General features: G+C 43.4%; 1 protein-coding gene across 6 annotated transcripts in view; it reads right to left on the reverse strand.

Moving 5' to 3' along the window:
* The window catches only part of LOC106582113 (B-cell CLL/lymphoma 9 protein), a 42796-nt gene extending 29731 nt beyond the window's left edge, over positions 1-13065 (reverse strand). For 2 of the 6 annotated variants that reach the window (XR_014382035.1, XM_082967092.1), the window contains exons 1-3: positions 12730-13065; positions 11046-11226; positions 7076-7148 (exon numbers count right to left, since the gene is read on the reverse strand). The gene's annotated coding sequence lies outside the window, so the exon portion shown is untranslated. Of the gene's footprint in view, positions 1-7075; positions 7149-8045; positions 8149-11045; positions 11227-12379; positions 12706-12729 lie in introns of those variants that run through there. The other 4 variants (XM_082967095.1, XM_014164866.3, XM_082967093.1 and 1 more) reach the window with 4 other exon arrangements.
* Positions 13066-13601: the final 536 nt, after the last annotated feature.

Below are 13601 nucleotides of genomic sequence, written 5' to 3' on the forward strand. Positions count from 1 at the left end.
GACATTTTGTTTGCAGAAATGTGTTGAAATACTTTTTTTCTTTGAAATGTCTTGAGTCTATAAGTATTCAATCCATTTGTTATGGCAAGCCTAAATAAGCTCAAGAGTAAAAATGTGCTTAACATATTGTTGTGGTAATAGTGGTTAACATGATTTTTGAATGACTACCCCACACATACAGATGATTGTAAGGGCCCTCAATCGAGTAGTGAATTTCAAGCAAAAATTCAACCACAAATTCAATGCCTAGCAAAGATGAGCACCAATTGGTAGATGTGTAAAAAAAATTAAATACTTTTGAGCATGGTGAAGTTATTAATTACACTACGAATGGTGTATCAAAACACCCAGTCACCCTTCCTAACTCAGTTGCCAGAGAGGAAGGAAACTGATCAGGGATTTTACCATGAGGCCAATGGTGATTATGAAAGAAAGAAAGATAGAAAGATAGATAGATGAAAACTGAGGATGGATCAATATTGTAGTTACTTCACAATACTAACCTAAAATGACAAAGTGAAAAGAAAGCCTGTACAGAATACAAATATTTCAAAACATGCATCCTGCTTGCAACGAGGCACTTAAGTAATACTGCAAAAATGCAGCAAAGAAATTAACTTTTTGTCCTGAATACAAATCATTGTTTGAGGCAAATCCAAACCATCACTGAGTACCACTTCATATTTTCAAACATTGTGCTGTCTGCATCATGATATGGGTATGCTTGTCATCGGAAACGACTAGACAGTTTTTGGGGATAAAAAGAAACAGAATACAGCTATAAGCACAGGCAAAATCCTAGAGAAAAGCCTGGTTCACTCTGCTTTCCAACAGACACTGGGAGACGAATTCACCTTTCAGCAGGACAAAAACAATAACTTAAAACAAGGCTAAATCTACACTGGAGTCGCATACCAAGACGGCATTGAATGTTCCCGAGTGGCCTAGTTACAGTTTTGAAATCGGCTTGAAAATCTATGACAAGACTTAAAAATGGCTGTCTAGTGATGGTCAACTTGACAGAGCTTGAATAATTTTTTAAAGAATAATGGGCAAATAATGTCTACTGAACAAAAATATAAAATGCAACATGTAAAGTGTTGGTCACATGTTTCATGAGCTGAAATAAAAGATCCCATAAATGTTCCATATGCAGAAAGAGCTTATTTCTCAAAACATTTTGTGCACAAATTTTTGTAACAAACCTGTTAGTGAGAATTTCTCCTTTGCCAAGATAATCCATCCACCTGACAGGTGTGGCATATCAAGATTATTAAACAGCATTATCATTATACAGGTGCACCTTGTGCTGGGGACAATAAAAGGCCACCCTAAAATGTGCAGTTTTGTCAAACACCACAATGCCACAGATGTCCCAAGTTGTGGGAGCATGTAATCGACATGACTACAGGAATGTCCACCAGAGCTGTTGCCAGATAACTTCAAGTTCATTTCTCTACCATATGCCGCCTCAATGTCATTTTAGAGAATTTGGCAGTACGTCCAACCGGCCTCACAACCGCAGACCACGTGTAACCATGCCAGCCCAGGACCTCCACATCCGGCTTCTTCATCTGCGGAATGGTCCGAGACCCAGACAGCTGATATAACTGAGGAGTATTTATGTCTGTAATAAAGCACTTTAGTGGGGAAAAACTAAATCTGATTGGCCGGGCCTGGCTCCCAAGTGGGTGGGCCTATGGAATAAGTCAAGAGGTATGAATACTTTCTGAAGGCACTGTATACAGTGGCTTGCGAAAGTATTCACACCATTGGCAATTTTCCTATTTTGTTGCCTTACAACCTGGAATTAAAATGGATTTTGGGGGGGGGGGTTGTATCATTTGATTTACACAACATGCCTACCACTTTGAAGACGCAAAATATATTTTTTTTTATTGTGAAACAAATAAGAAATTAGACAGAAAAAACTACTTGAGCATGCATAACTATTCACCCTCCAAAGCTAATACTTTGTAGAGCCACCATTTGCAGCAATTACAGCTACAAGTGTCTTGGGGCTTCTCTAGAAGCTCGGCACATCTAGCCACTGGGATTTTTGCCCATTCTTCAAGGCAAAACTGCTCCAGCTCCTTCAAGTTGGATGGGTTCCACTGGTGTAGAGCAATCTTTAAGTCTTACCACAGATTCTCAATTGGATTGAGGTCTGGGCTTTGACTAGGCCATTCCAAGACATTTAAATCTTTCCCCTTAAACCACTCGAGTGTAGCTTTAGCAGTATGCTTAGGGTCATTGTCCTGCTGGAAGGGGAACCTCAGTCCCAGTCTCAAATCTCTGGAAGGCAAACAGGTTTCCCTCAAGAATTTCCCTGTATTTAGCGCCATCCATCATTCCTTCAATTCAGACCAGTTTCCCCAGCCCCGCCGATGAAAAACATCCCCACAGCATGATGCTGCCACCACCATGCTTCATTGTGGGGATGGTGTTCTCGGGGTGATGAGGTGGTGGGTTTGTGCCAGACATAGCATTTTCCTTGGATGGCCAAAAAGCTAAATTTTAGTCTCATCTGACCAGAGTACCTTCTTCCGTATGTTTGGAGAGTCTACCACATGCCTTTTGGCGAACACCAAACGTGTTTGCTTATTTTTTTCTTTAAGCAATGGCTTTTTTCTGGCCACTCTTCCGTAATACCCAGCTCTGTGGAGTGTACGGCTTAAAGTGGTCCTATGGACAGATACGCCGATCTCCGCTGTGGATCTTTGCAGCTCCTTCAGGGTTACCTTTGGTCTCTTTGTTGCCTCTGATTAATGCCTTCCTTGCCTGGTCCATGAGTTTTGGTGGGCGGCCTTCTCTTGGCAGGTTTGTGGTGGTGCCATATTCCTTCCATTTTTTAATAATGGATTTAATGGTGCTCCGTGGGATGCTCAAAGTTTGGCATTTTTTTTGATAACCCAACCCTTCTCCACAACTTTGTCCCTGACCTGTTTGGAGAGCTCCTTGGTCTTCATGGTGCCGCTTGCTTGGTGGTGCTGCAGACTCTGGGGCCTTTCAGAACAGGTGTGTGTGTGTGTGTGTGTGTGTGTGTGTGATATCTCTCTCACACACACACACACACACACACACACACACACACACACACACACACACACACACACACACACACACACACACACACTGAGATCATGTGACACTTAAAGTCCACCTGTGTGCAATCTAACTAATTATGTGACTTCTGAGGGTAATTGCTTGCACCAGATCTTATTTAGGGGCTTCATAGCAAAGGGGGTGAATACATATGCACGCACCACTTTCCCATAAAAAAAAAAAAATAATTAAACAAATAATTTTTTTCATTTCACTTCACCAATTTGGACTATTTGGTGTATGTCCATTACATGGAATCCAAATAAAAATCAATTTAAATTACAGGTTGTAATGCAACAAAATAGGAAAAACGTCAAGGGGATAGATACTTTTGCAAGGCACTGTATGCTGAGGAAAACCTAGTGCATTTACAAAGAAATTAGTTCTGCCTGAGCCTTAGAATAGCAAAATCACTCTGTCTTTCCTGTTGTTGCTAGATATACTCACATCAGTCTTAAATACACACCACACACACAGCAGGAACTGTCAATCACCCTCTCCCTCCAATCACACACTAACGAGACGCTAATTGGGCCGCTTGCTGACATTCCTATCACACAGAACAAACATGCAGCACCCACCACACACACAAGCAACCACTAAAGCCTTGTTCACACTGGCAGTTTGAAGTGACTCAAATACATTTTTTTTTTGCATATCTGATTAGAATCTGTTATTCTTCCTGCCAAAAAGCACATGTAATCGGATATTTCAAGCCACAAATCTGATTATTGGCCATGCGGCTTGTGTCTAAACGGTTAAATCGGATTTGTTTTTTAGACTGATATTTGGCATATTTAGTTGTGTTTATATTTTTGTTGAATATAAGCATGCATACGTACATACAGAACAAAAATATAAACAATACATGTAAAGTATTAGTCCTATGTTTCATGATCTGAAATAAAAGATCCCAGAAATATTTCATACACACAAATAGCTTATTTCTCTCAAATGTAGTGACCAAAACATGCACAATGGGTTACATGTTTAGTGAGTATGCAGGCCATGGAAAATGTGGGACATTTTCAGCTTCCAGAAATTGTGCACAGATCCTTGCGAAAAGGGGCTGTGCAATATATTCTGAAACATGAGGTGATGGTGGCAGATGAATGGCACGACAATGGGCCTCAGGATCTCGTCACGGAATCTCTGTGCATTCAAATTGCCATTGATAAAATCCAATTTGTCCGTAGTTTGTAGCTTATGACTGCTCATACCATAACCCCACAGCAACATGGGGCACTTCGTTCACAACGTTGACATCAGCAAACCGCTCGCCCACACGACGCCATCTGCCCGGTACAGTTGAAACCGGAATTAATCCGTGAAGATGACACTTCTTCAGCATGCCAGAGGCCATCGAAGGTGAGCATTTGTCCACTGAAGTCGGTTACGACGTCAAACTGCAGTCAAAATCCTGGCGAGGATGACGAGCACGCAGATGAGCTTCCCTGAGAAGGTTTCTGGCAGTTTTGCAAAAATTCTTCATTTGTGCAAACCCACTGATTCATCAACTGTCTGGTCTCAGATGATCCCGCAGGTGAAGAAGCCGGATGTGGAGGTCCTGGGGTGGCGTGGTTACGTGTAGTCTGCAGTTGTGGTGCCGGTAGACGTACTGCAAAATTCTCTAAAACGACATTGGAGGTGGCTTATGGTAGAGAAATTAACATTAAATTATCTGGCAACAGCTCTGGTGGACATTCATGTCGTCAGCGTTCCAATTGCATGCTCCCTCAAAACTTGAGACATCTGTGGCATTGTGTTGTGTGACAAACTTTCACATCTTAGAGTGGCCTTTTATTGTCCCCAGCACAAGGAAGCACCAGTGTAATGATCATGCTGTTTAATCAGCTTCTTGATATGCCACACCTGTCAATTGGATGGATTATCTTGGCAAAGGAGAAATGCTCACAAACAGAGATGTAAACAAATTTGTGCCCAACTTTTGAGAGAAATAAGCTTTTTGTGCTCACAGAAAATGTCTAGGACCTTTTATTTCAGCTCATGAAACATGGGACCAACACTTTACATGTTGTGTTTATATTTTAGTATGTAGAGATAGATATACAGTATATCTATATACACACCCACAAAGAGCAGCCCCAGCAAAACAAACACGTATACGGTAACGGTTAATCGGAGAGGTTCCTCTCCCTCTATTAAACTAGCTGATCAGTTAAACAACAAATGTGCTTCTTCAGTAAAGAGCCGCTGATATAAAGAGTGATTTCCACATTTAAAAAGAGGCAACTTAATTAGGTTGGGTTTTGAAGTGCGGGTGTTTTTTGTTTTTTTACACGCCTTGCGCACAATCACACACTACCCTCTCTTAGCCCCGCTGGCTGTAAAAGGCCTGCAGATGTTTCAGCCTCATTTACGCAAATCCAATATCGCAGCTCAGCCACAACAGAGCAGTCGCGCGCTCTCTCTCCCTCTAAATCATTTTAAACACTATTTGTTTACACTCTCCCTTGCAAGACCATGATTCACACACACACACAGCTAAACCTGGATAACCACTGGAACGGCATCCTAGACACACCAGACTTGCACAATGAAAACATATTTACATGTAGCATCTGTCAACCTAGCCTGGATTTCATACAATGCAATAGCACCCCACACACTCCAATTTCAACTGTCAGTACACACACAAGACAATAAAGACAGAAAATACCTTTGACAGACAGAACACAGGCGATAGTAGAGGGAACATTCATCTGTACACTATGCAGCTCCCAGTTCATTTCACTGAGTGTTCTAGTCCTTCCAACCAACATGTTTGAGACAGGGGGATGCCTTCCTCTTCCTGCTCTGATTGGCTGACAGCTGACACCTGGGATCTCACCTGTTCAGGTGACTTCCTGTACCCGGTGCCAGACAGACAACACGCCCGGGAGATAACACACACGGAACGCACAGAATTCTTGGAGCTCAGGGTAACGGCTAAATATAGCGCTGTGACGCCAAGGGAGAGGTTTGTGACATACAGGTAACTGCCAAAATAATGGAAACACTTGAGTAAATGAGGGATACAAAGTATATTGCAAGCAGGTTCTTCCACACAGGTGTGGTTCCTGGGTTAATTAAGCAATTAACATCCCATCATGCTTAGGGTCAAGTATAAACATGGTTAGTGCTATCAGGACCATTGGGAAGTCCCTAACCTTAACCATTTCAATGGGGTAGGGGATGTCCCAAGGATCCCAGATAGCACGTACCGAATAAAAATGCTGGGTAGGCCATTATTTTAGCTACCATGGATTTGCCCACATAATAATACAATGCCCCCCATCCACAGGGGAAAGGGTGGTCACAATGTTATCATGCTCATCAAACCAATGTAAACCATATGCCATGGCCTTCTCAGTCACCAGATCTCAACCCAATTGAACACTTTTGGGAGATTCTGAGACAGCCTTTTCCACCACCATCAACAAAGCACCAAATGATGGAATTTCTTGTGGAAGAATGGTGTCACATCCCTCCAATAGAGTTTCAGACACTTGTAGAATCTATGCTGAGGTGCATTGAAGCTGTTCTGGCTTGTGGTGGCCCAACACCCTATTAAGACCCTTTATTTTGGCAGTTACCTGTACATACACAAACACATTCATACGCACACACACAGTTATGAGTGAGCTCTTGTTCCTTATGAATGTGAGCCATGTCAAATGTTTACAGTGAACTCTTCGACTGTTCCGCATACTTAACTCACACATTATCATCGGCTTTAGCGCACACACACACACACACACGTCTTTCTCTCTCTCCCTGTCTCTATCGCTTTACCCATATATGTGCCTGTCTCTAACCATATTAAACTCAACAGATCTAACTAGTAATGGCCTCTTATAAAGAAAGACTTGCTGTAGTGATGCCCACCGGCATCCAGGGCCCTCACTCTCCTCCCCACTGTTACGCTGTAATGTCATGTTTAGGACATGACTATGATCACATCACTCACCATGTCCATCATTGTCATGATATAGATGTGGCCATCCCTGCACCGGGAAGAGAAACGTGTGTTACTCCAAAACCTGCAGGCAGAAGAGACGGAAAAGGTTACACGAGACACACAGCTGACTCACGACTGACACATCTGCTGTCTGGGCCTGGGCACGGTGCCATGTGTGTGTGTCGGCCAAGCGGGCAGCAGGACTGGCACTCAGCAGCTCTTCTGCTGCTCTGATCTCTGGCTCACACACTTCATCACACATTATCCCTCTCTACCTCACTCACACCCCTCTCTGTTTCTGTTTGAGGGTGTAATATAATTAGTAACATATGATAATACAAAGCACACACTAAGATACAGCAACTCACACACCATCACTTTCCTTAACACACAGTTATATCCATCTCAAATACTGGTATATACACACACACACACACACACACACACACACACACACAACAGCACAGAAGTTGATAACAGACTGAAGTATAATCCTTAACATTCTTTGTATATTCATGGAGTAGGTACTATAGGTGTAGAGATATTGATTTGATGCTTCCGACTGCAACTCCAGTGCTTTCAACACACTAGCTCCTGTCTCCCCCCCCCCCTTTCCCCTCCCTCAGCCATGTTCTCCTTCCATCCCTCAGGTCGCTCCCACACTCCGGCCACATTCCTCCATAGCTCATGCCGTGAGGACTCCCTGCGGCTCAAAGCATTGTGGGAAATCCCAACAGTCGAAGGGAGCCTTCGGAGGCCCTGTGCCCCACAGAGACAGACAGAGGGAACACACACTCCTCTCTACTCCCAAGGAACTGGGTAGGCCTGGTTAAATGTTGGCGACATTGATATAGCGCAATGCAAATATTTAAATATAGCCATTTGATGTGCAAAAACAACTAAATGAAATGTGTTGGTGCGTTACACACATATAAACATTCCAGTCTATCATGTAAACATTTATGATGGTTTGTCGTACAGCTGGATATGGTGATGTTAAATTTATGTGGTCCACTTCTATACTGTACACCTCCCCTCCACCCAATCCTTTTCTGGTGAGCAGCAGGAGCATGTAGTAACGCCTGAAAGAGAGACCATGTAATTGATTAGTGATCCTGGGGAATGGGAGGCGCATGGGGACAGAGAGCAGATTTAGCTGAGCTCAGAAACAGAACATGCAATGTGGCCTGTCTGGCTGGTGTCTCACACACATTACATACACATCTCCAATAAGGTCCTACTGACCAAACGTATACAATAAATGGTGTAGAGGTCATATTTGTGCAAGTAATTATTATCTTTGATGATCACAAATTCACACACACAACCTTCTCTCCTCTAGGCCAACATTAGCACTGTGGAGAGAACATGAGTCAGGGTCTGTCCCTGTTTCATTCCCATGGGATTTTAAAACTTCTGGCAAAGACCTGCCCAATTAAATGTACAGGCAGACACAGAACTACACACACACAGCATTCGGAAAGTATTCAGACCCCTTGACCTTTTCCAAAAAGAAATACGTTTCAGCCTCATTCTAAAATTTATTAAATTGTTTTTTTCCCCCCCTCATCAATCTACACAATACCCATAATGACAAAGCAAAAACAGGTTTTTAGAAATGTTTGCAAATGTATTATAAATAAGATACTGAAACATCACATTTACATAAGTATTCAGACCCTTTACTCAGCACTTTGTTGAAGCACCTTTGGCAGGGATTACAGCCTCCAGTCTTCTTGGGTATGACGCTACAAGCTTGGCACACCTGTATTTGGGGAGTTTCTCCCATTCTTCTCTGCAGATCATCTCAAGCTCTGTCAGGTTGGATGAGGAGTGTTGCTGCACAGCTACTTTCAGGTCTCTCCAGAGATGTTCGATGGGGTTCAAGTCCTGGCTCTGGCTGGGCCACTTAAGAACATTGAGACTTGTCTCAAAGCCTTAGGGCTGTTGTCCTGTTGGAAGGTGAACCTTCACCGCAGTCTGAGATCCTGAGCACTCTGGAGCAGGTTTTCATCAAGGATCTCTCTGTACTTTGCTCCCTTCATCTTTCCCCTCGATCCTGACAAGTCTCCCAGTACCTGCCGCTGAATAACATCCCCAAAGCATGATGCTGCCACCACCATGCTTCACACCATAGGGATGGTGCTAGGTTCCTCCAGATGTGAAGCTTGGCATTATGGCCAAAGAGTTCAATCTTGGTTTCATCAGATGAGAGAATCTTGTTTCTCATGGTCTGAAAGTCCTTTACGTCCCTTTTGGCAAACTTCAAGCGGGCTGTCATGTGCCTTTTACTGAGGAGTGGCTTCCTTCTGGCCACTCTACCATAAAGGCCTGATTGGTAGAGTGCTGCAGAGATGGTTGTCCTTCTGGAAGGTTCTCCCATCTCCACAGAGGAACACTGGAGCTCTGTCAGAGTGACCATCAGGTTCTTGGTCACCTCCCTGACCAAGGCCCTTCTCCCCCTGATTGCTCAGTTTGGTCCGGGCGATCAGCTATAGGAAGTCTTGGTGGTTCCAAACTTCTTCCATTTAAGAATGATGGAGGCCACCATTTTCTTGGGGACCTTCAATGCTGCAGAAATGTTTTGGTACCCTTCCCCAGATCTGTGCCTTGACACAATCCTGTCTCGGAGCTCTACGGACAATTCCTTCAACCTCATGGCTTGGTTTTTGCTCTGACATGCACTGTCAACTGTGGGGCCATATATAGGCAGGTGTGTGACTTTCCAAATTATGTCCAATCAATTGAATTTACCACAGGTGGACACCAATCAAGTTGTAGAAACATCAAGGATGATCAATGGAAACAGGATGCACCTGGGCGCAATTTCGAGTCTCATAGCAAAGGGTCTGAATACTTATCTAAATAAGGTATTTCTGTTTTTTATTTTGAATACATTTGCAAAAATGTCTTAAGCTGTTTTCGCTTTGTCTTTATGGGGTATTGTGTGTGTATAGTGATGAGGGAAAAAAAATTTTAATCCATTTTAGAATAAGGCTGTAACGTAACAAAATGTGGAAAAAAGTCAAGGGGTCTGAATACTTTCCGAATGCACTGAGAGAGAGAGAGGAGGGGAGGGAGAGAGAAGAGAGGGGAGAGAGAGGAGGGGAGGGAGAGAAGAGAAGGGAGAGAGAGGAGGGGAGGGAGAGAAGAGAAGGGAGAGAGAGAGAAGAGAGGGGAGAGAAAGACGGGTTAGCCTACAACGTCACAAAAATGATGCACATGGATGTGGCTAGAAGCGTTGCTATGATTCTGAACGGTCAGATAGCTACGGCACGAGGCCTTGAGGTGACGAGGCCCTGTGGGGAATCGTAGGTGGATTGTTTCAGCTCGTTGTATCTTGTTATTGATACCATGTCTTGTTATGAGGTGTTTTGACAGATTTAAAAAATATATCATGTAGATGTAAGCCCAAGGAAGAATTGCATTGTTATTGATTACTGCATTGTTGGGTTTAGCGCTTGCAAGAAAACCATTTCACTCTACTTATGTATGTGACATTAGAACTTGAAGACCCCAGGAAGACCTCATCTTTCAAGCTGAAGCACATGATGCATCTCTCCCTCTCTCTAAACACACATTTCTCTCCTAATGTTTGACCCCAAGATTTTTACTTGAAAAGCCACGAAGTAAACAAAATAGGAAACATTAGGCCAATTCACTCAGGAGAAGAAAAAACAATTGTCCTTAATACATCTGTATCCATTTCATCATGTCGTCTTCCTTGCTGTGGTTTTTGGTTAACACTGTGGATTAGATGACAGTGTGGATAGTTTTCTCAGGCAGAAAGCTTTGACCCTCCAGTGTCCTCAGTATGTACAGATCACAGATAGTGCTGCCCGCCCAAAACAATCCAGCCCAGAGTCATCCCTACTCACGGCCTTGAATGTTCAACAGGCATTGAAGCAGGCAAAGGTAGTATGTGTGTGTGTGTGTGAGACAGACAGAAACAGACAGACTATAGTGATTGATAGGTTACCTCGGTTGGTCCCCAGCCCCCTCAGCAGGGCCTCATATGGAAATACAGCCCGCGGGTCCTCAGAGCCACAACCTTTGAACCCTGACTCCTCCCACTCAGACAAAGACAGGCTGAAGGCAGGAGTTGATCCTTGCTCTGTCACTGGCAACACCCTCACAGGTCACTGCAGCCAAACACACACCTAAGAGAGACAAAGTTTTACTCAACATCCAATAATTTTGACTTCTGTTGCAAAAATACTTGTAACACTGCCAGGAGCGATACAACAGCAGCAATTACTCAAATGTAAACTAGTTCAGCCCCTCTTCAGTAGAATACATTATGTCTAGGAACTAGTTATCCCTCTCTAGAACTAGCCTAGTTCAATGATTAAATGGTCTCCAGCCACAGTCCTGGAGAGATACAGGGTGTTCAGAATTTTCTTCCAGACCAGAATTATTACAACTTCACAAATCAACTTATCAGTAATAGTGTATTAGTTGATTCAGATGTGTTAATGTTGGGCTGGAACAAAATAAGCACTATCCAGGGCCAGGGTTGGTGGGGAATACTGGATTAGTAGAGAAACGACTTCAGTCCAGAAGGGACAGATTAGGGTTCAGAGTAAGCAGGTGTGTGGACTCTAGCCAATCAATAATATGAATTGATCAATGACGTGCCTGGGAGAAACAAACCAGAACCCTTGACACACACACAGTCATGCAATGCCACTTAATCATATGTCTGGCCTTGGTTAGTTTAAATATCTGGCATCCTGAGTGACATCACTTGATTTCAAATGTCCCAATTGCAGAATAGACTATACAAGAGGCTACAACTAGATAGAGTAATGTAGAGCTGGCACTGTAGTAATGCGGTAAACTAGCTATACAGTTATAGCCATAAATACACCGTAAAAAAAATATAATTGTAGGCCTAGGTTGCAAACGAGTGAAAAACTCCTGAAACAAACGAAATAAGTGACCCCATGAAATCTCAGCGTCTCACTGGCTAACGTTTGGCGTCCTCAGTATTTCAGGGCGCTCCAAACTCCAACTTTTTCCTCCTAAAATAAGTTGTTCCTGTTTCGCCCAAGAACTGGGGGAAGGGAATACTACAGCTCTCTCACACTGCCCCGGCCAGCGCAAACAAAGTCGGCCCCGAGAGGGGGGCTCTCACCGCGGTTGCCACTCGCCACAACCCTGCTTGTCCAAATCAGCGCCCACAGACAGACAATACTTAAAAAAAGATAAACATTTTAAGCTTTGTCTAATAGAAAAATACAGCCACTCCCACGACATGCAGTGTTACATTTTCAACTTCAGTACAGTAACAATGTAGAATGTTATCGTCACCGAATTCGCTTGGTCTCAATACCACGTAGGATAGGTTCTCTGTGTGGATAGCCTAATAGGGTAGGCTACTAAGGATAGGCTAGGCTATACGTTTGTTAGGCCTATAGTGGACCTACAATAGCCTACGCCTTTTTCAAGCAAATATAAATTGTGTTGTATATTGCTTGCGCCGAATTGTATTGAAGACTGTGGCACATGCATGCTGCACCGTAGGCTATTTTCATTTTCGCGAGGCAAGATTGGTACTCCGGTAAAGCGTAAAAAGCCATATTCCTCCGCGCGTAATATCATATCCTGTCAACGTTGTGTGGAATAATCCGCTGTAATCACGAGAAGAAAAAAAAAATCACCGTTGATGAGAAGAAACGATATTTCCTTGTCAGACCGGGTACGCTGGGTTTTGTGGCCATCCTTCGGGGACAGAGGTAGGTAGAGCGGATACTGGACTGAGATGTCCCCGGGAGGAGGACCCCCGTGTTGCCTTGCCAGGAGGTGAGCGGCCACAGCGACACTTTCTCCGAAAACTCACCTGGAATAACTCATCGGTCTTGCTTCGCTTAGTAGGCTACGTTCTATAGCCTAATTGTAGTGATGAAATAGCTACATTATTCGACCAACGTTATAAACAGAAATGTCTCCCCCCCTTCGCCGTAGCTTCCAGCGGTCCTACTACATTATATCCATAACCAAGATTTCCTGCTGTCTCCCCCGCCCGTCCCAGCGTGTTGGTTTAGTCCGAATTCTATGTAGCAATTCTAGGTCAGGTCTGTGTGCCATTGAGAATGTAACTGTCGGGGAAGGGGACAAGATGCCGTCTCAAGACAGAAAACGGGCAAGTAGGCTTTTGAAAATTAGAATATTCAACTGGTTTGAGGTGAAACCCATTAAACTGTGTGTACGTAGGCTACACATATATTATACCATTACCTGCACAATAAAACACACAGCATTCACCGCAGACTGTATGTAGCCTTTTGAGTCTATCTTCATTAAGAATCTACTTCAACCAAACTCCCTTGTCTCCCTTCTTTCTCCTCCTTTCCTGCAATGTCTTTTCATTTGAATCCTACACTCGGTTGAATCCTACTCACAGAATCCTACACACAGTAGACACATTGATTCAATTATTAACATGTCAAAAAGTCTGACACAGAGAGGGAAGGTGATATTAAGAAAAGAGTGACTTATAAAATATGCCTATACCAAAAGAGTGACTTATAAA

Source organism: Salmo salar, chromosome 21 (assembly GCF_965601325.2).
Source record: "Salmo salar chromosome 21, fSalSal1, whole genome shotgun sequence".
In the NCBI taxonomy this organism is placed as follows: domain Eukaryota; kingdom Metazoa; phylum Chordata; class Actinopteri; order Salmoniformes; family Salmonidae; genus Salmo; species Salmo salar.